Below are 23240 nucleotides of genomic sequence, written 5' to 3'. Positions count from 1 at the left end.
ATGACCGAATAAAATTGGGACGACATCCATGAAAACCCCATTCTTGGAGCTGCCTGATGATAAGATGCCTCTAAGTAGTGTCGTATGCCTTTTCAGTGTCAAAAAATATTCCCAACAGGTGATACTGGCGCAGGAAAGCCTGTTGTATAGCCGCCTCCAGGAGGGCCAGGTTATCAAAGGTGGAGCGATACCTGAAGCCGGCCGCTGGTGGCCGAGCGTTTCTAGGCGCTTCAGACTGGAACCGCGTGACCGCTACGGTCGCAGGTTCGAATCCTGCCTCGGGCATGGGTGTGTGTGATGTACTTAGGTTAGTTAGGTTTAAGTAGTTCTAAGTTCTAGGGGACTGATGACCTGAGATATTAAGTCCCATAGTGCTCAGAGCCATTTGAACCAACCCACACTGAAAGCCACTAAGGAGTTGTCTGGATTCTAACATCTAGACAAGGCGGTGGTTGACCATCCGCTCCAAGGTCTTTCCCACGCAGCTAGTGAGGGCAACACTACGGTAACTACCCGGGCACGTGCTGTCTTTCCCAGGTCGGGGAAGTGACCGGACATCCAAACAAGATTAAAAAGTCGGAGGAGGATTTCTTTATTTCTCCCTGTGAGGTGCCGCAGCATGCTATAGTGGATTCTATCCTGACCAGGGGATGTATCACGAGCCCCACACAATGCAGAATCCAGTTCCCACGTGGAAAATGGGCAGTTGTACTCTTGTGTATTGGGCGAGCGGAAGTCAAAACTGCTCCTCTCAGCAGCCACTCTGTGGGGCTGGAAAGCTGGATTCTGACTGGCGGTTGCAGTAATAGCTGCAAAATGAGCCGCCATAGACTGGGCAATATCTTTTGGGGTCGTTTGGAGAGTACCATTCCACATTATAGCAGCCATAGGACACCTCCCACCTCTCCCAGAAATCCTTCTGATGGTCTCCCATACAATGGAACTTCGTGTAGAACGATTAATGGTGTTCAGGAACTGCTGCCACGACCTCTTCTTGCTCTCTCGTATAATCCGACGACCTTTTGCCCTCGCCACCCGAAAGGCTGCAAGGTTCTCTACCGTTGACCGGCATTTGAACCTACGCAGAGCTGCCCGCCTAGCCCTGATTGCAGAGCGGCATTCGTCGCTCCACCAAGGGACAGGCTGCCGCTTCGGTTGTCCCGTGGACTGTGGGATGGACGCTTCACTGGCGCGGTGGATCACTTCAGTAATGTGATCCACCCATTCCTGGACACTGTCCCGATGTTCAAACTGGGCTAGCTGACTATACTGTGGCCAGTTGGCTCTATCGAGCACCCATCGAGGCGGTTTCCTTTCAGGTTCCACTGTATGTGGCAGGTGAATCCAGATGGGGAAGTGATCGCTGCCGTGTAAGTCATCAACCACTTACCATTCAGCAGTGTGGGCGATGGCTGGAGAGCAAAGCGGTAGATCAATGGCAGAGACTTACTGCTACTGCTACTGCTACACAGTTCGTACTGCAGTCAACACTGCTCTTTGGTCTCAGATTCTCTTATAGCTTACATATCGCAGGCAGCACATACCTCTTACATAACCTTCCACTGGGGGGGGGGGGGGGGCAAAAATTTGGCAGCGGTGGTGAGTCAATTGGACTTGCCATGAGCAACAAATTTTTCTAAAATCCACTTAATTAACTAAGTTCACAGTCACAGAGTATATACATATATATAAGTACAGAACATAAAATGAAATAGCGTGCACATGCACTGAGTACAGAACATATCAATAAATCACAAAATGTTTACGAAATTTTTCTTAATTAACTAAGTTTATAATCACAGAGTATATACATATATATAAGTGCATAACATGAAATGAAATATAGTGCACATGCACTGAGTACAGAACATATCAAGCAATGACAAAATGTATACGCAATGAGTACAAATCATATTAAGAAATGACATAAAGTGCATACACACTGTAGTACAGAACATATCAAGCAATGACAAAATGTATACGCAATGAGTACAAATCATATTAACAAATGACATAAAGTGCATACACACTGTAGTATTTTTTTTACCATTTTACTAGAACTAGGATAGGAAAGGGAAGGATTGCATCATGGTTCTAGCACATTAGGTTGCACGTAGCTGCACTGAAAGTCCATATCTTTCTATAGAAGCACAACACCAAGTGAGACAATCTGAAGTTCTCTTCCCTGAAGTCTTAATCAGTGTAGCCAAGACACTGAAATGTCGTATTAATATTCCATGTTATCATTTTGGTAGTACATTAGGTACACCAAACAGTGGAATCATAATAACATCTCCATTGTTCAAGGTGGTGGAGACCATGATGTGTCAACACCACACTCATTCACCAACGTAGAATTAGTGCAGAAACCAAATATAGTGCTCCATGATCAAAGGATAGACAGGACACACATATATTGCAGTAATTTCTGGTAATTAGGTCAGAAGGTGAAGGACATTAAGTCTCATGCTAGTCATCATTGAGAATTACACTAGTCTATCAACCGATTTGACTAATTGTTGGCACTCATTGCCTAGTTATTGAACACTTCTGAACTATTTATGAAGTATTACAGAATAATGTTCATAAATAATCTGATTACAGTGAACATTGGCACTCATTGGCCAGTTACAAACCATTTTTATACATTATTTAAAAGTTATCATTCAAAGCAAGAGTTAATTAATGGCATACCATTTACATAATTCATCTAGTTATAGTAATCATTGGCACTCATTGGCCAGTTACAAACCATCAGAAGTCATCATTCAAAACAGGAGCTAATGAATGGCATAGTATTTATAGAGTATAACAAAAATATTATTTACAGAAAGTTTTGACATAGCATGTATGCATTATTACAAAATATCATTCACTATTACTCAGAACTCATCATTCAAGTGACATAGGACATATTTAAAATGTAACACACTGTAACTATTTCTCAAGGTCTGTGATTAGAAAACATCATTCAGTATTACTCAGAACTCTCTTAAACTGGTAGCATTATTTGGGACTGGTAGTACATTTTTTTTGTGCTAGCAATGCATTGCGTTAGGATCGATAATTAATTGCTGGGGCATGAAAATATTTGCTTTTGACTTATTGCTACAAATGAGGATAGGTAACGTCATTCGTCATGAGTCAGCTGTAGCAAGGTTATGAAACAAGTAGAGTATATGTGATCACATTCATGAATGACACACACAAATGGGTAAAAAAAATGCAAGTACTAGAACAGGTTTAATGACTCTCCTGGAAAAAATACAAAATGGATTATTAAGCTGAAAGAAGAAACGCATATTATGCTGAAAAGTAGTGAACTTCGAATTAACAGGTAATGAAACGTGTATTCATTATGTATGTACTCTAGCTGTCCTTTTCAAAACATTCAATCATTATACCATGCGACATAAGACATACTGTCAAAACGAACTGCAACAAATACTTAAGTAACTACATAGGATTTCTTAACTAACAGTAAATATATAAACTTCATCATTATCCTCATCTGCAAAGAAAAACATCATTATTCATATTAGCATATTCTTCATATAACTATTCATCACCATTCATTATCATCTGCAAAAAGACACTTCATTATTCATATCCCCATTTACTGCATACAACTATTCATAGTATAGAGTTTCTTATTTCTAGCATATTTCATCACTAAAACTAAGATGTGTAGTTCTGTCTGACAGCCTGCATCAATCGCCTCGTATTCTGAAAGAAAAAATTAGTTAAGACTGCTATCATACGATGTGTATAGTATATTCTTGTTAATGCTTGTTAATTCTGATCCATTTACTCTTCATGACGAGGTATTGCATCTTCTTTCGTTCATTCCGAAGGTGAAATTCCGATTTCATAGTAATCCACTGTTGTTTGTTTAATTTATTTCTTTTACACGTTATTGCTATCTGAAAATGATGAACAATGATTAATATCTTACATTTAAATCATATACTCATTAAATAAAAACTGGTTTCTAGTGATATAATTAAGCATACAGCATAGCATGACAGAAAACGTATTATGTCAAAAACATAGACAGTGTGCAGGTGCAAAAATGTACACACAGTCTCATAATGCAGTAGCCAAGAGTGTAGAATAGTCAAGATATTGAGATATCATAAGGAAAAATGTTAAAGTCAACTGGTGTTTGTTACATCTTAAACATTTCATAGTGCATACAGACAAAACAGGAAAACAATCATACATACACGAAAAATGGAAAATGTGCACGGTCTGATTTATAACGACAAGAAAAGCGACCTGCTAACCTTACCTTGCGGGCACTTGCCAAGAAAAAATATGATAATCATCAGTAAGTAGTCACATAAATATAATTGCATCATTGGTCATATAAAAATCAGAAAATGGCATTACAGTGTGATAAATCACAAAATATGTACATTCAATAAAGGGTTTAATATTAGAGACGTGGTGATTGCCTTTACTTTTTCTGGTTCTCAGAGGTTCGGCGTGTACTACATTGGTGTGAGGAATGCTGCGAATCCCATATGGACCTGCGTATAGAAGCTCAAATTTACTACATCTATTCTTTCCTCTGTTGGATAGATAGTGTGTACGTACTAATATCTTCTGTCCAATGTGAAAGTCACGGCGTGTACAAACCTGTTTTTGCTGTCTTCTCCGGCGCTCTGCGGCACGTTTGATGTTGTTCAGCGCAATGTCAATTATTTCATGGTGTCGTAGTCGACGAGATGTAGGAAAGGATACTAATTCTTTAATTTTGTTAGGTGGTTCAACATTTTTCATTATAACAGTCGGAGACAGCATAGTAGATTCATTTGGCATGGAGTTAATTACATCCTGGAATGACAGTATGTGTGTATCTCAATCAATATGTTTTTTATGGCAGTATATTCTACACAGTTTACCAATTTCTTTCATTAGTCGTTCACAAGGGTTCGAAGAAGCATGGTACCTGGATATATAGATCGGAGAAATGTTTCTAGCTCGTAACATACGTGTCCATATAGCAGATCGAAACTGTGATCCATTGTCGGAAATTACTTTCAATACATGCCCTACATGGAATAAAAAATGTTTTACAAATGCATTCGAAACAGATTTAGCAGTAGCTTTGCGTAACGGAGTGAACGTAACAAATTTCGAAGTGAGTTCAATAGCGACGAAGATGTAGCAAAAACCTCTCTATTAGTTCTGGGAATTGGACCAAAAATGTCTACAGCGGCCATGTGTCTCAATTTAACAGGTACAATGGGATGTAATGGAGGAATATGTGAAGTCGTATCTGACTTAGCTTTCTGGCAGATTTTACATGACGCTAAAACTCGTCGAATACGTTTCTCCATGTTGGCAAAGTAACAGTTCTGTCTCAGTATAAGAAAACATTTTCTGGCTCCGTAGTGTGCGTAACTTAAATGAGTATACCAAATTAATTTGTTAACAAGTTCGTCAGGAATGCATAGTAACGAGTTGTTGCTGTCAGGGTGAGAGCGGCGAAACAGAATATTATTGCGTACAGTGTAATGGTTTCTAATGGTAACATTATTCCTATCTTGCCAAAGTTGTTTAATTTCTTTCCATACCTTGTCTTTACTCTGCTCTTGTGCTATGTCTCGTAATGACGACGAAATGAAATTTTCAAATGCAACTTGTTGAATATACATGACGCTGAAATTTGCTTTGCAGAAGTTGGTTGCAATGTCTTGCTGATTGTTGCTGAGAGAACGGGATAGTGCGTTTGCTACAATATTTTGTGTACCGGGAATGTGAACAATTGTAAAATTAAATTCCTGTAAATAAAGTTTCCATCTGCTTAACCTGTCGTGTGTAAATTTTGCGGAAAGTAAAAACTGTATAGCTCTATGATCTGTGTAAACGGTAGTGTGTCTTCCACAAAGAAAATGCCGAAATCTCGTAAATGCTCATACAACACATAATGTTTCAAGTTCTGTGACAGAATAATTGCGTTCAGCAGGTTACAGAATGCGACTCGCAAAGGCGATGTTTTTAATTACTGTACAACCATCTTCTTCAATTTCCTGAAAAATGTGTACGCCTAAAGCGGTGTTGGAACTCTCGGTGGCAATGGAAAAATTTCTAGTAATATCTGGATGTGATAAAAGTGGTGCATTTAACAAATCTCTTTCAGATTCACAAATTCAGAATGTGCTTTGCTATCCCAGGACCAAATAGTGTTTTTACCCGTCGATTGACATAATCTAGGGGTGTCTAAAGCAGAGTAATGAATAAATTTACGAAAAAAGTTAATTTAACCCAAAAAGCTGCGTAGTTGTTTCTTCGTCGTAGGAACAGTAATGTCACGTAAAGCTTGAAGTTTTTCCGGGTCAGGCGCAATGCCTTCTGCTGAAATTACATGCCCAAGAAATTGTATAGAAGTTTTCCCAAAGTGCGATTTATTGAGATTAACTGTGAGTCCTTGTGCACGAAAAGTTCGTAACAGTTGTTCAAGAATCAGATTGTGTTCAGACCAGTTAGCTTCTGCAATAAGAATGTCGTCTACATACGTTGTGATTCTGTCTTTAAGTTCTGTCGGAAGTATAGTATTCAAACCGCGAATAAATGCTGCTGAAGAAATTGTTAAACCGAACGGTAATTTGCAAAACTGGTAACAGTCACCAAAACAGAGAAAAGTTGTGTACTTTCTACAGTTCGGATGGAGCTGAATTTGCCAAAATCCCGATTTCAAATCTAACGTGGAATAAATAGCAGTACCAAGAAATTTCTGTAGAAGTTCTTCTAGTGTTTGAGGGCGATCTGTTTCATTAATAATAATGTCATTGATGTGACGCGAATCAAGTACGAGGCGAAGTGAACCATCCTGTTTCTTAACAATATGGAGCGGGTTTATGTATGGACTCACTGCCGGTTCAATAATACCTTGGTCAAGCATTGCTTGCAATTCTTTCTTAACTTGTTCTCTGTGAATATACGGAATGGGATAATGTTTGGCTTTAAATGTGTCGTGCTGTTTAACTTGAAATTCATACATAAAACCGGACATAGTACCAGGGACGTTGTCAAAAACTAGAGCTTGCTGTAAAAGAATTTTGCGTAATTGCGTGCGTTCGTCGTCTGTATTTGCACTGCTCTGTTTAACTTTATCAGAAATCGTATGTATAACGTCATAGTCGGCTTCGTCTGGAGTATTATAGTTGTGTACGTACGTATCTGTGAACAATGTGGAATGACAGTCTATGTTACGTGATGCGGAAATAACCTCTGTACAATTAATTGTTTGTTCTTCTGCAGATAAAGAGTGCTGAAATTCTAAAGCCAGTTGTACATTTTCATCCTTTTACATTAAATAGGAGTCTTGAAAGTCAATAATTGCGTCGTGTTGCACCAGAAAATTCGTACCTAAAATAACGTCTGTTGTCAATAAGGGAACAACCCAAAAATTTGAGTGAAATGTATGACGTGCAATACAAAATGATAAATGTGTCTGTAATTTTACATATACTCCTTTACCAGATACCGCTCCTTTTACTTTAGTTTTGCCTAATGGTAACGTAGGATAGGTATTCCCTTTGTTACATTCGTTGAACCGTCTGTTAGTAAATGTACGCTGAAAATTGTGCTCATTTATAACTGACATAGATGATCCAGAATCGATTACTGCTGAAAATTTGGATGATCCAATCTTTACTTCAATGACAGGGTGTGAAATGGTTTTTTGAATAACTGGTTTTTCCTGCAAAAGAGTGTCTCGGATGTCGTCAAAAGTAATAACATTTTCGTGAACAAGATTCTGCATATCTGAAATATTGCTTGCGTTGTTGGAAGATGCAACCTGTACTGTATCTAGTCAAATTCTATCTGACGTGCTATTATTTTCGGGAGGATGCTGTGGCATTTCCACTATTTGTACTGTTCTGTTATTTCTTCCTGACGTATTACCTTCGGGGTGATATCTACTGTCTCGTTCATTCATGATAATATGTTGTTGCGGATGATTTTGCTGCTGCTAAGACCGTCTGTTATTAAATGTACGCTGAAAATTGTGCTCATTATTTTTACGTCTGTCATGATAGTCATTTCTATACGGTGCATTGCGATATGAGTTGAAATAGTGTGTTTTCTGCACGTACATTTCCTTGTTGCTGTGCGTTATTATTTGGTGTGGCCGACGCTATACGTGTAGGCGGCGAAACATTAAAGCTTGGTTGACCTTGCACATTACATTGTTGGTTAGGTATGCTAACCGGTTGGTTTTGTTGCTGTCGTTGGGAAAAACCTCTATTGTTACCAAAATTTGTTTGGGACTGCTGAAAATTTTGTACATACTGATGATTAAAATTTTGTTTGTTATTAAAATTACAGTGGTTGTCAGTCCTGGAGCGTCTAATGAAAATTGTCACTTTCGGTAAAACTTGTCTTATCGGGTTTTCTTTACACGTTTCTAATTATAGATAGGTCGATAGTTGAAGAGCTGTTTTGATAGATATAAAGGATAGTAGAAGAGAAGGCAACAGTGCAGAAAACTAAAGATGAAATAGCACTACTATGGCTCGGGGCCCTGTGCACGCTACGGCACATATTCATCGAAGCGTAATGAATCCCCTGACGTCATTTACGCACAACAAATAAATTTTAGTTTCTGTGTTACAGGCAATGCCGGTGAAAATTCAAAAACAAATTGTTGTATCCAGTCCAAAGCTAGTTTCTGCGTTACAGGCCAAGCCGGTAAAAATACGAAAGCAAACTGTCGTATCCAGTCCAAAGCGTGACTCTGTGTTCTGTCATTATTAAATACTTTAAATTTTCTCACGGATAGAAAATGCTTGTAATCAAAATTATCGTCTCTGTATGTCTGAACAGGCTCAGGATTGTATGAGAATCTATTTGTCTGTGACTGTTCGGAACCTAACTCACGTACTCTCTGTAAATTACCTAAATTATACTGCCTGTGTGAGTCTGACAAATGTTCGCAAAGTGGCGTATGCTGTGATGTGTTAAAGGCAGAAACATTTTTCATCTCTGTTACCTCTTGCTGTAAAGTTGACAATTTTCTACGTAATTTATTATTGGACGAACCTATCTCACTGATTGTCTGCTGTAAATTTTGGAATTCGGATGTTTGATTAAACGAATCTGGTGACGTATCGTCTGATTTGGTGTCATTATTACTTTCGATAACATCAATACAACTGGCCAATTCATCATATTTTTCAGTCAGTATTTTTACCTGATTATCGTTTTTAGTATCGCAAGCATTAATTTGTTCTTGCATTTTTCGTGTGGTTTTGTTTAATTTCTTAACGTCTGCTTTGATGGCATCGGGATCCTGTATTAGTTCTAATTGTTCAAGTCTGTCGGTCACTGTCTGAAGGTCTACTGTGTGTGTGTCTCTTTTTGTTTTAAGATCGGAGATTTCATCATGTAATTCGGTGTTCAACTGTTTGATAGCATTCATTTCGTCTGATACTGTAGCAATATTGCTGTCTACGTATGTTTTTGGTTTCGTAAACAATTTACGCTTATCTTCCTGTCTCTGTGTAGTAATTGTTTCCATGACTTGTCACTTTACTTTATTCTGTTCCTGTATAAATTTACGGCAACGCGCTTCACTATTTTGTAGGTGGTGATTAAAACGTTCGTCAATTTGGCTGTTCTGTTGGTCAAATTTCGTGTCTACTTTTGCATCCAGTGTACGTGAAAGTTCTGCTGACATTAATTTAAACTCGTCATGTAACTGTGTTGCGTTTTCAAAAATGGTTCAAATGGCTCTGAGCACTATGGGACTTAACATCTATGGCCATCAGTCCCCTAGAACTTAGAACTACTTAAACCTAACTAACCTAAGGACAGCACACAACAGCCAGCCATCACGAGGCAGAGAAAATCCCTGACCCCGCCGGGAATCGAACCCGGGAACCCGGGCATGGGAAGCGAGAACGCTACCGCACGACCACGAGATGTGGGCTGTTGCGTTTTCAGAGCATTGTTTAGCGACTGCACTAATTTCATCTTTAAGTAATTTCGTTGTAACTGCTTGCGTATTACTTAATTCTTGAGCCACGGATCTAATTTCTTCACTACTATTCCTAGCACAAACCTTAATCTCCTCACGTAATTGTTCTTTCGTATCATGGCATTGCACGGCAACGGCTGCAATCTGTTCATTAATTTGTTTAAAGTTCTTATTAATTTGTTCGATCGACCTGTCTTGTTTTTCATTCAACTGTTTGGAATTGTTGTCTAGTTTTTCATTAATTTGTTTGCTCGATTCATTAATTTGTTGTTTGAAATTTTCATTAAGTTGTAGCAATAATGCCATAACTTGATCCATGTCAATATTACCTACTCTATTCTCTGTGTTGTTTGATGGCGTATCTGCTTTTGTCGCGTTTTGTGTAACCATTTGGTCATTCTCTGATTCTTGAAAAGGTTCGCCACTCGGATGTGCACTGTTAGTCACTACCTCGGAATCAAATAAATCTGACGTACTTTGAGTACATTGTTCACCTTCGTTGGAAACAATTATCTGTTCGCTACGTAATTTTTTCAAATTAGGCGTGTCAAACTGGACAGCGTTCGTTGTAACGGAACGTGCCGCGTCATCAATTGTTACATTTACTGTGGACATAATTACATTTGTTTGCTCATCATTAGAATTAAAATCATTACTAGTGATCGACAGGCACTGATTATCCGTAATTAGAGGACTATCACCATTACACTGACTGTCGCAAGAATTATCGGTCAAATTATTAGAGTCGGCTATTTCACTCATTGCACATCGCGATGTACTGTTAACAGTTTTTCGCGGATTTTTTTTTTAAATCAAAGTTAAGCACAAAAAGAAACAAAGACAAGCAAAAATGGAGCAAATGCAGTTACAACAAAGAGCAATAAATTGCCGATGATCTGTGAAAGAAAGAGTGACAAATTAGTAAATGCGTTGCGCCAGATGCAAACTACATTTAAGTAAATAAGAGCAGATATATGACTACTTCTCAGAGATTCACAAAGAAATACGATCCTGGCCGGATGTCGCCAAGTGTAACCTTCCCACAGAAAAATTTTAATAAATAAATGAATATTATGGATAGCGATTCTAATATTTTGTGTAACCTCAGAACAAAATTGGTTCCCATTTATAACCTCCCTACAGAAATACATTCACATTTAACCTCCACACAAAATTTGTTTCCCATTTAATGTAAGCTCGAAACAGAAAAATTCCTAAACCTCGTAATAAAAAATAAATTCAGTAACCTGGTAGAATTTGGACAACAGCAGCGCTGCGTCATCAGGCAGCACATATCTCTTACACTCTCGATGTGAACCAACAAGCTGTACTTTGAAGTTTCTTTATTACCATCGCGGGTGAGGAAATGATCGCCTCCAACTACTTTATTTTGCTGAGGACGTAAATACTGGATGGTCAGAAACAGTCTGAAAAGCTTGTAGGGTATTGAAGGGTAGGTTGTGATGAGAAATAAATACTGAGCAAAAATTCGATACGTTGCACCGTTTCCGAGTTAATTAGCATCGAAGTTAGCCAATCAGGCCGTTGCGCGCCCAAAGTCAAGAGGCCTGCCAAATGTGTTTGGTGTCCTAAAACCGAACAAGAGAGCTACACCAAAATTGGACATGGGATGGTAGTACGGATCGAACCCGGGCCAGAGGCTGAGCAGTGTAGTGCGCTATCGTCTACGCTGTGAGAACAACTGACACAAATTGTTTATGGGTGGCCGCTTGGATTTGCGCGCTAATTAACTCGGAGACAGTGCAACGTATCGAACATATTCCTTAGCAATTATTTCCCAGCAAAACCTATCCTGCAACGCCTTTACAAGCTTGTCAGACTGTTTCTGACTAACCCGTACACAAAAAAGTATTACCCTTTGGAATCCATTTAACATTCTTTGATTGTCTCCTTTGAGTGTTCCCAGTAAAATGTTAAGTTTGTGGGTCAAGTTGTGGAGGCACAATTCTCTGGGATTACACGCGATTTTTAACCCCAACTGCGTCGTGTATTCTGTTGTGATCCAGTTTTTCTGTAAGGCTCTGGTTTTGTCCCTTAGTTCCACCAATTGGATTTTCTGATAATTTATTTTAGCTCCTGTTGCTCCAAGCCTGTTGTCAAGTATCTCTCTGGCTGACGTGGAAAAAGGAGTCCTGATCTTCATTGAAAGTTCAGAAACCTGATAAAAGTAGGTTTTATTTCCTTTGCTTAAACATATGTCATCAGCAAACATTTAGTATGCAAAACTGCTATAACACGTTCCCACTTTAAGTCACACGTAAGGCAGTCAGAATTCTCCTATTCTGAAAATTATCACGCGAATATACAGTCACTTTCTACACATAACGTTGATTTCTTACACAAGTCATTAAGTGGATTTCTCCCCGAATATATTCTGCAGTAGAACACAGAACATCGCCACGCGGAATTTTCTAAGTCCAACAAGTCACGCGCGTATATCTCCGGAACAAAATATCCCACGACTCTCACGCTCTTACAAAATATTCGTAGCAACAAAAGCTACCATTTCAAATCCATCTGAACGCGAAGGACTGAACATTTTTCCTTTTTACACATTTTACTGATGGACACATTTAACATGACCTTCGCGTCTGAAAAGCTAGTCCACGACTCTCAAACTTTTACAAAATGTTCGTAGCAACAAAAACTACCATTTCAAATCCATCTGAACGCGAAGGACTGAACATTTCTTCATCGTACACATTATACGGACGAACATATTTAACATGACCTTCGTGTCTGAAAAGCTAGCCCGGCACTCACATTCACTCTCATTAACTCTCATCCTAACACGAAATATAAATATTAACTTTTAAACTATTGTTTTCATTACGAAAGAAAAATTGTCGAAAGTTTAGAATTGAAAATCTTTATAAAATAAATCGGCACACTGAGAGTGCTATTACAGTTTTCAGATAACAAAAGAAATATAAACTGTTATGGTTCCTATCAGAATTTACTTTCTTAAGCTTCGGTCAAGTACTTTTTTAATCGGTTTTTCATATGATAATACGTAGCGGTATCAGATTTTGTTCGTCTGTATAACAAAAGGTACTATACCACTTTTGGAATAATACAGTTAATATTTAACATAGTTATTTAATTTCTTAGGTGAGGTGAATAAGTGGACTCTATACGTGGCACACAAAAGCATTCCCTCGCTCGGCCAGAAGGGCAGGTGGCTGATGACGCAATCGGCAGGCCACAAGTCTGCCGCCGCTGGTTGCTACTACACTGCACGCTTCCAATACAGTTTGTCTTAACGTAACAAAACTTAATGCAAAAACGGCGGTCGCGGATTAATCCGCGACGCTACGACGTGGCAAACGGTTTTGGTAACAAAAATTTGAACATGTGTACTCTACTGGCCATTAAAATTGCTACACCAAGAAGACATGCAGGCGATAAACGGGCATTTATTGGTCAAATATATTATACTAGAACTGACATGTGATAACATTTTCACACAATTTAGGTGCATAGATCCTGAGAAATCAGTACCCAGAACAACCACCTCTGGCCGCAATAACGGCCTTGATACGCCTGGACTTGGATGGCGTGTACAGGTACAGCTGCCCATGCAGCTTCAACACGATACCACAGTTTATCAAGAGTAGTGACTGGCGTATTGAGACGAGCCGGTTGCTCGGCCACCATTGACCAGACGTTTTCAATTAGTGAAAGGTCTGGAGAATGTGCTGGCCAGGGCAGCAGTCGAACATTTTCTGTATCCAGAAAGGCTTGTGCAGGACCTGCAACATGCGGTCGTGAATTATGCTGCTGAAATGTAGGGTTTCGCAGGGATCGAATGAAGGGTAGACCCACGGGTCGTAACACATCTGAAATGTAACGTCCACTGTTCAAATTGCCGCCAATGCGAATAAGAGGTGACCGAGACGTGTAACCAATGGCACCCCATACCATCACGCCGAGTGATACGCCAGTATGGCGATGACAAATACACGCTTCCAATGTGCGTTCACCGCGATGTCGTCAAACACGGATGCGACCATCATGATGCTGTAAACAGAACCTGGATTCATCCGAAAAAAAAAGACGTTTTGCCATTCGTACACCCAGGTTCGTCGTTTTCGTCGTTGAATACACCACCGCAGGCTCTCCTGTCTCTGATGCAGCGTCAAGGGTAACCGCAGCCATCCAGTGATACGAGACCGTTGGGATCCAGCACGGCGTTCCGTATTACCCTCCTGAACCCACCGATTCCATATTCTGCTAACAGACATTGGATCTCGACCAACGCGAGCAGCAATGTCGCGATACGAGAAACCGCAATCGCGATAGGCTACAATCCGACTTTTATCAAAGTCGGAAACGTGATGGTACGCTTTTCTCCTCCTTACACGAGGCACCACAACAACGTTGAAACTTTCCTCGTGTCAGCACGTTGTAAGTGTCGCCATCGGCGTCAACCTTGTGTGAATGCCCTGAAAAGCTAATCATTTGCATATCACAGCATCTTCTTCCTGTCGGTTAAATTTCGCGTCTGTAGCACGTCATCTTCGTGGTGTAGCAATTTTAATGGCCAGTAGTGTATTAATTTCCTGTATTGTAAATCTATTTTGATACAGGGGGTACCAGTGGTCTTACTACATGGCTCGAGATCTTCGCTTTCATTGTATGCAACAACTGAAGTCATTCGCCATCTGTGTTACGCATTATAGAATCTGATGACTTCTATCGATCTTGTTGTCGGCCGTGGGAGGCGCTGTACCATACGGTGGCTGTGTTGCTCCTCAAATTTGATAATGCCGTGGTCCATACGGAGGGTGTCATCTGTGATGTTTTGCGAAGCCTGAGCATTGGAGTAATGGAATGACCAGTTGTGAGTCGTCACCTAAACTCCATTGAGCATATGTGGGACACTCTTGACAGACGTGTTCGTGATCGTCGTGTTCCACCACAACCTCTCCAACAGCTTTACACGGCTTTCATTGAAGTATGAGATGGCTACCACAGTGTGTCCTCTGTAGATTTATGCCACGTGGATGTCAGGCGGCTTGTCAGGCGGCAAGTAAGTTACTGAATTCCTCAAAGTACAGCGACAAGCACCCAGGATGAGGAGATGAATGATTGTTACCACTTTGTTCTCGACACCTCTTGGATATTTCAGTTCTTGCTACGTAAATGAACGAGGAAGGAATGATATTTTGTTGTGTACTTAATTTGTGAAAGATACAGGTATAATGTGGTAACATGTTCAGCGCAAAGTAATTGCTCAATGGAGTATGGCAGACGCTCAAAGTCATGTTCCCCTAATTCTTTTGAGCAGTGTCGTGAGAGCTAGTCTTGAACGCCGATATGCTGAGACAAGTATCTGACACGTAGTAATATTTAACAGCGCTGTGCTACGTTAATACAGTTTCCTCACTGCAGTCTTCCGTACTAATGTTAAATCTGTTAAGTTCTCTTAATCTGGGACAAAGTTCCGAATGCATAAAAAGATACGCCGGCCAATCAGAGTCGGAGGCAGTGAGCTCATGTGGCATTCAGGGTGCTTTGGTGACACGTATGCGTGGCGCCTCCCATCGGAGACAGCGGGCCATGGCGGGAGATTTAAAAAGTGCAGTCTACCGCTTAGCTGTGAGCTGTGCGCAGCCCGGGGGTACGATCGACAAAGATGACGTCGACACCGCACGTTATTCGTAGTACGTCCACACTTCGGCCGTACGAGGTCGCCGACAATTGGCATCCCTGTTTGAGGGTGCGTCCGATCGAAACGGGAGCTGTTATATGGCTATTTATTTTCTTTTTTCCAGAAATTATTGCGTGAATGCTACCTCCCTCATTGGTGTTGGTTAAAACTTCATGAATAATCCTATCACAGATTTTGTTGTAGTCTGGAAAAATCGTGCCCAGGTGGATTTGGCAGATCGTAGAGAGATGAATAATGACTCTGTAGTAGGCTAATAAACTTGCCATGTTGCGCACTGCGACTGCTTTCGCGTGACATTGACCCAAAACTTCAGTTAAACAAGATTTCAATCTGGTTTTTAGGAGAAATAAATACTCTAACAAGGTTATGGGTGCATACTAGTCCAGAAAACGTGGTCTTTGGTTTTTGTGAGTTAGAACCTCAGGTCAAGGAACCTATAATCAATGATAGACTGTGTAATAGTGCGGACGCAGTCGGTTATTAAGGTGCAAGAGGTAAAGGTAAAAAGAGGAATAGGGAGTAGATCTTATCATTTTATTGTTACTTCAAAAATTGTTTCTCCAATTAAGACCAACATAAAACAGGAAGAGAAAGAGGAGAATCCTGGAAGTTGAGCTAAAGAGAATCCAAAATACAGGATCATATGCTACATGAAGAAAGTGTGAGAAGTTTGTATAAGCGATAATTAAATCTAAGACTGGAGTGCTAATGAGTTATACGGTTTCCTCAAACAGTCAATTGAGGAAGCAACGGAGGAGGCTTCGGGAAGGAAAAGGGAGAGAAGAGTAAGAACAGAATGGATGACCATGGAGCTGTTGAGGTGGCGGACGAAAAGATGGAACTACACTGAAGCCCGTGTGGGGTTGCTAGTCCCCCATCGGGCGTCACCCCAGGTGGCGGATAGGGGAAAGCCTCTCAGATATGGGTGGCGCCGGGGAAATGAAATACCCGGGATGGACCAAAACTAGCAGCGTGGTGGCGTCTGTACTCTAGTGGAGCGGCCTACCAAAGGCGTCTGTACCCCATGTCAGGGGCGGCCTGGAAATTATATCGCCAATCCGTTCTGAAGCAAGCGTGGCGATTATGCTTCTCACCCTCGAGTTATCTTGTGTGACATTAATGTTAAATTTTCCGGAGTAATAGCCCTACAGTCGGATCTCCGGGTGGGAGCAACTTTGATGTCCCAAACACCAAGAGGTGGTGAGAAGAAGTTACAGACTCTTCAAGTCTGTACATATAACTGTCGCTCTCTAATAGGCAACGACAGACTAGAAGAGATCGAGAAAGAGCTTACAAAAATCAACTGGAGTATTGTTGGTTTAAGCGAAGTACGCCGAAAAGGGGAAGACTGTCTCCGTTTGCACTCTGGCAACCCGTTTTACTTTTGTGGCGACCCCGAAGGAAAACTCAATGGAATTGAGTTCTTAATCAACAAGAATATTGCTGATAGAGTATTTGTCTTAGAGGGAACTTCCTGCAGGACAGCTCGAATGGTCCTGAAGGTGTCGAATAGGTATAAAATACAGATTGTTCAGGTGTACGCTCCCACCTCAAGACACCCTGACGAAGAAATTGAATCCTTTTCTGAAAGTCTGGATAGCACCTTAAAAAGGTAGCGATTGTCACATCCAGATGGTCATTGGCGATTTCAATGCAAAAGTTGGCACCAAGAAACAAGGCGACACAGTGGTGGGGAACTATGGGATTGACGACCGAAACGATAAAAGTAAGAGATAAGTTCAGTTCGCTGAGTACACCAATATGTCCATCATGAATACGTTCCTTAAGAAGCACCCTGACCGAAAATGGACTTGGAGGAGCCCAAATTTCAGTGTCAAAAACGAGATAGACATTATTCTGTCAAACATTCCGCAGATTGTAAAAGACGTATCAGTGCTAAATCAGTTCAACACTGGCAGTGACCACCGTCTTGTGAGAGCAAGGGTCTAACACAATGTAAGAAATAAAAGGAATAAACTTATGAAAGGGAAGAGAAGGGTAATCAACCTCAAAAACCTGGAAGAACATTTCTCGAAATTCCAAGAAGTCCTCCAACGCACGTTCCACGTCCGTAAAGCTGGTGATTTTGCGGAAATGATTGTTTCAAGTGCACAAGAAGTCGGTGGCCTATGCCAAAAAAATAAACAACCAAAGAAATTCAGTGCCAAAACTGAAACCCTTTTACAACAGAGAAGAGAAATGAAAATCCAAACCGATCTGACATGGTAGCGTATTCCGAACTATGTAAGGCAGTGCGAAGAGAAATGAAAACTGACATACAGAAATTCACTGAAGACACCTTACTAACAAGCTTGGAGAACAAGACAAGTTCGCCGCGCGGGATTAGCCGAGCGGTCTAGGGCGCTGCAGTCATGGACTGTGCGGCTGGTCCCGGCGGAGGTTCGAGCCCTCCCTCGGGCATGGGTGTGTGTGTTTGTCCTTATGATAATTTAGGTTAAGTTGTGTGTAAGCTTAGGGACTGGTGACCTTAGCAGTTAAGTCCCATAAGATTTCACACACATTTAACATTGACAAGACAAGTTTAAAGTCAGCCAAACGCAAACTCACAAACAAAAAACAGATTATCGCACTCGATGGAAATGACAGTCGAATCACTGAAAAGGAGGAGGTTTCGAAGTTCATCAGAGACTTTTATAGCAATTTGTATAGCAGTCCAAGGGAAAATTTGAGTGTATCTAAATTAAATGATGTACCTAGTGTTCCAGATATACTCCTATCGGAAGTCAAGTGTACTCTAGATAGCATGAAGAAGGGAACAATGCCGGATGATGATGAGCTTAGTGTTGACATCCTCAAACTGGCAGGAGAGGTAACAATAAATCTCTTGGCAAAAGTATTTACTTCCTGCCTGCACTATGCTTCAATCCCACTATCGTGGAACAAGGCTAAGATTATTTTGATACACAAGAAAGGAAGTATTCACAAGATTAAAAACTACAGCTTGCTCTCAGTTTGTACAAAATTTTCACAAAGATCTTGTTAAACCGAATTAGTTCCACCCTAGACTCAGCCCAACCTATAGAACAAGCAGGATTCCGAAGCAATTTTAGCACTGCTGACCACATTCTGACCGTTAGTGAAGTGATAAGCAGAGCGAATGAATACCAGCTACCTCTCCGCATTTTTGTCGGTGCAGGTTTATTTCAGAGCAGTTTCTTGTGAATATTAGAGTTTTCAGTTCATAAGCAAAGAGGGATCGTGACCAATTGAGAAGTATAACAAAGAGTGTGCTTTTCCAACTAGAATTTTGGATGACTTCACAGTTGAGATTTTGATAATTATTTTTCCTGTGGGTTGAGGTCATCACATATGGCGCCGTGTTGTGACAGGACAGTGTTTTAGTAAAACTGTCTTTTCGAACCTGTCAATCTTAGGATCGATATTTGAATTTTGGAAGAGTGAAAATTGTAATGTTTTGTTTTGCGTGGGTTACCTTTTGTAGACAATATGACAATCAAAGAAGATGAGTGTGTAGTTAGTTTCAAGGTTGTGGGAAAGTGAGCAAGGAAAAAATAAAGAAGAAGAGTTTGTTATGGAAAAGGTAGATAAAGGATCAGACATTAAAGTGGAACCAGGTGTCAGAAGAGAAGCAGATGAGAAGGGAGGAGTAGAATGTATGTTAGCATTGCTGTTGACGAAAATGGAAGGAATGAAAACAGAAGTGAGTGGAAAGCTAGAAGCTGTCAGCAAATCACAGAAAAAAATGGGTGAAGAAATAAAAAAGGTAGATGAAAAGTTTGAAAAACGTCTGAGGGGATTTAAACAGAAAATGGAAGACGGGTTGGAAAAGAAGATCTTGGGCTTTAAGTCAGAGGTTGATAAAGATTTTGAGAAGTTTAAAGACGACGTTAAAGAGACTTTTAAAGAGACAGAGTTTGAGTTAAATAAGAAGCAAGAGAAGTTTGAAAACATCATAAACGAAAGTGTAGAATGCTTGAATAAAAACATTAAAATCCAAGCTACTGGATGTATGAAGGAGAAGAATGAAATTATAGATTATTGCAAAGGAATATTCCGTGAATATAGACAAAAGACTAAGGCAGAAGTGGAAGACATTAGAGAGACCACTGCTAAGGTTGAGAATAGGGTAGGGAGCTTAGAAAAGACAGTATAGGGTAAGCAGTTTACTGCATCACCAGTAATGGTGCAGATAAGGGATGGTAGTACTTTCAATAATATAGTTTTTGATCTTAGTGGAGATGTATATCCTGTGTCTTTTGTGAATAGTTTGAGAAGCCAGTTTACTACAGATTGGACAGAAAAGGGCAAACTAAGGAGGGCAAGTGCTTGTTTAATAGGGGAAGGTTTGGATTGGGGAGGTGATGCACCAGAGAAATATAAAATATTTGCGGATTTTGTGTCAGCGTTTTTGAAAAAAATACTGGTCGAAAGAAAAACAAATTGATGTCATAGAAGCTTTTAAGAATGCCCCATGGTATGATAGGAGTAGGGAGAATATGAGAAAATATTGTGAGAAATGGATAAGTAAACTAAAACATTTGGACAGCCCATGGAGTGACAAGGATACTATAGAAGTATTGATAGGGAAGTTGCCTCCTAATAGAAGATGTAGGTTGATAGGAAATGTTAGTACTGTCAAAGACTTTCTGAACAGAGTGAGGGATGTGGATAGGTGGCAAGTGGGCTGTTCATTTAATGAAAATAGACATGTGGATGGTCATTATGATAATCAGGATAGAGTAGGGAGAATGAACCAAGTAAATGTTAGCGGTAGGAGAAAAGGCCAAGGCCGAAGAGGTTTTAGAGGAAATAGCCAAGGTTATCAGACAGTAGAGGAATCACGAGAGGGAAACGGAACCCCGCTACAGTGAAGGCCCTTTCTGGGGTGGGTCAAAGGTTAGGGGCTATTGAATTTTCAAATCACCATGGTAATGTAAGGGACACAGTGTAATTGTATTAGTAATGATTATGGTGATAAGGTGTGTAGTCATCATGGTCTGGTGATGGAAGAAATTGGACCTGAGGCTAATGGTGAAGGTGGTAAGGAATTAGGGGACTCATGTATGGAGAGATTTTCCCATATGTATGAGGGAGTCAAAGAATATGAAAGGCAGCCAAAGGGAGTGATAAATGAAAACAAAATATTTCAAAATGCAAGTGGCAACAGTGAAAGGGAGAGTATGAGTAATGGTTGCAGTGTGGGAGGAGAGAAAGAAAGTGGTGAAAGGGGTGCTTTCCATGCATGTGATGATTTAAGGAAAGATGCTAAGCTTAGAGAAAGGTCAATTTCTGAGGTCAATGGAGGGGTGATGAATGCACATGCTGTGAACCATAAAGAGAAAGTAAGTAATGAAGAAGATGTCAATGTTTTTATTATTCACAGAGATGTATGAATAGCAGCTGGTGATGAGGAGGAAGTAGGTGTTTGTGCTCTTCAGAAATGTTTAGAAGGAAAGGAAAGTTCATAGTTGAATTGTGATGACTGGGCTCATAATGAAATTGAGCAGGATTTGTTATGTGAAGAAAGTAGTGATGATGGTGATAGGATTAAGAAACCTTTTGTGAGAATTGGAATGTATGGTAGGGAAGAAAAAGCTCTTTTGGATACAGGTAGTGAAATTAGTGCTATTGCTGAAAGTTTATTTAATAACATAAAGGAGCATAATGAAGTGATGAATGTACCAGTAGAAGGTTTGAAGATAGTGGGTGCTACAGGGAAATTAAGCAAGGTAATTCAACACCAAATAATTTTGGAATTTGAGACTGGGGGCATAAGTTTGGTGCATAATTTTTTTGTAGTACCGGGGTTAACAGTGAATATTATATTGGGCATGGATTGGTTGACAGAGTGCAAGGCGGAGATAAATTGTGGAGAGAGTTTTGTTAATTTTGAAGGTGATGGGTCAAGGATCAATGTGAAGTTTGATGGATTGGCGATAGATAAGGACCGATTGTTAGGATATTTAAAAGTGAAAATGATGCCTGTAGTAACTAATTTGGGTGATGATAAGCTGAACTTGGAGTATAGGTGTGAGGAGGATACAATTGGACTTATGGACGAATTGAAGAACCAAATATCTAAAGTTGAAGGGTTAAATGAATGCCAGAAAGAAGAACTAAGAGAAGTTTTGTGGATGAATAGGGAAGTTTTTTCGGACAGGCCAGGAAGAGTAAAGAATTATGAATGTAAGCTGGATATCAAACCGCATGAACCTTTTTCGAAAAATCCTTATTCCATACCATTTGCACAGAGGGAGGCGGTAAATAAAGAAATTGAGAGGATGTTGAATTGTGGTGTTATAGAGCGAGGAAAGAGTGAATATAATTCATCTCTGGTCATTGTGGGCAAGAAAGATGGTAGTGTGAGACTAGTTATTGATGTCAGGATGTTAAACGAAGTGGTAAGGTGAGAAACTGATAGGCCAGAGGTTATGGAGGGGATGTTACAAAGGTATCACAAAGTAAACTATCTTAGTAGTCTCGATCTGACCTGCGGGTACTGGCAGGTGCCACTTGCTAAGGAATATAGGAAGTATACAGCATTTTTGGCAAACGGGAAGTGTTATAAATACGCTGTTGTCCCATTTGGGCTGAATATTAGTGTGTCTGTTTTTATACGAGCCCTTGATCAAGTATTAGGAGCAGAGTTGAGTTTAAAACTGACAATATATGTGGATGACCTATTAGTTGCCACCGAGTTATGGGAAGAACATTATTGCTTATTAAATGAGTTGTTTCAAGCCTTAAGGAAAGGGGACATGACCCTGAGACTCAAAAAGTGTGAATTTGTTCGCAAAGAGATAAAGTTTTTGGATAGGATTTTGTCCACTACTAGTATTAAGATGGATCCAGACAAAATGAAAGCAATCAAAGAATGTCCATCCCCAAGAAATAGAAAAGAGTTGAAATCATTTTTGAGTATGTTTAATTTTTACCGGAATTTTGTGCCAGGGCAAGCTTTTAATATCCCATGTCTCAACAAATTATTGAATCCTAAAGTGAACTATGTTTGGACAGAAGAGTGTCAGAAAGCCTTTAATGAACTTAAGGAAGCTTTGAAAGAGGAAAAGATTTTACACCATCCAGATCTTAGTAAACCATTCTGTTTGGGGACTGATTCGAGTGGGTATGGTATTGGAGTGGAATTGTTTCAAAATTTTGGCGATGAGGAAAATGAAGATCATAGGACCATAGCCTTTGCAAGTAGGTCATTGACCAGGTATGAGAGAAATTACACTGTGACTGAGTGTGAAGCATTGGCAATAGTTTGGGAATTTCAAAAGTTCAGAGATTACCTATGGGGGAATAAAACTATCATATATACTGATCACAGAGCCCTTATATTTATCAAAAAGTTTCGGCTGGTACATAGACAGTTAACAAGATTGACTTTGTTCTTACAACAGTTTCCTTTTGAGATAAAGTACGCAGAACAAAGTAGCAGATGCTTTATCCAGGTTACCATTGAGTGAAGGTAATGATACAGTGTATGATGTTGATGAAGAGCATGTAATGTTGTTTTATATACAAGGTGTTCAATGAGAGAAGAAAATTGAAGGTATTTGCAAAAAC

Source organism: Schistocerca cancellata, chromosome 2, assembly GCF_023864275.1.
Source record: "Schistocerca cancellata isolate TAMUIC-IGC-003103 chromosome 2, iqSchCanc2.1, whole genome shotgun sequence".
NCBI classification, from domain to species: Eukaryota; Metazoa; Arthropoda; class Insecta; order Orthoptera; family Acrididae; genus Schistocerca; species Schistocerca cancellata.
Note: the sequence above shows the minus strand (reverse complement) of the source record.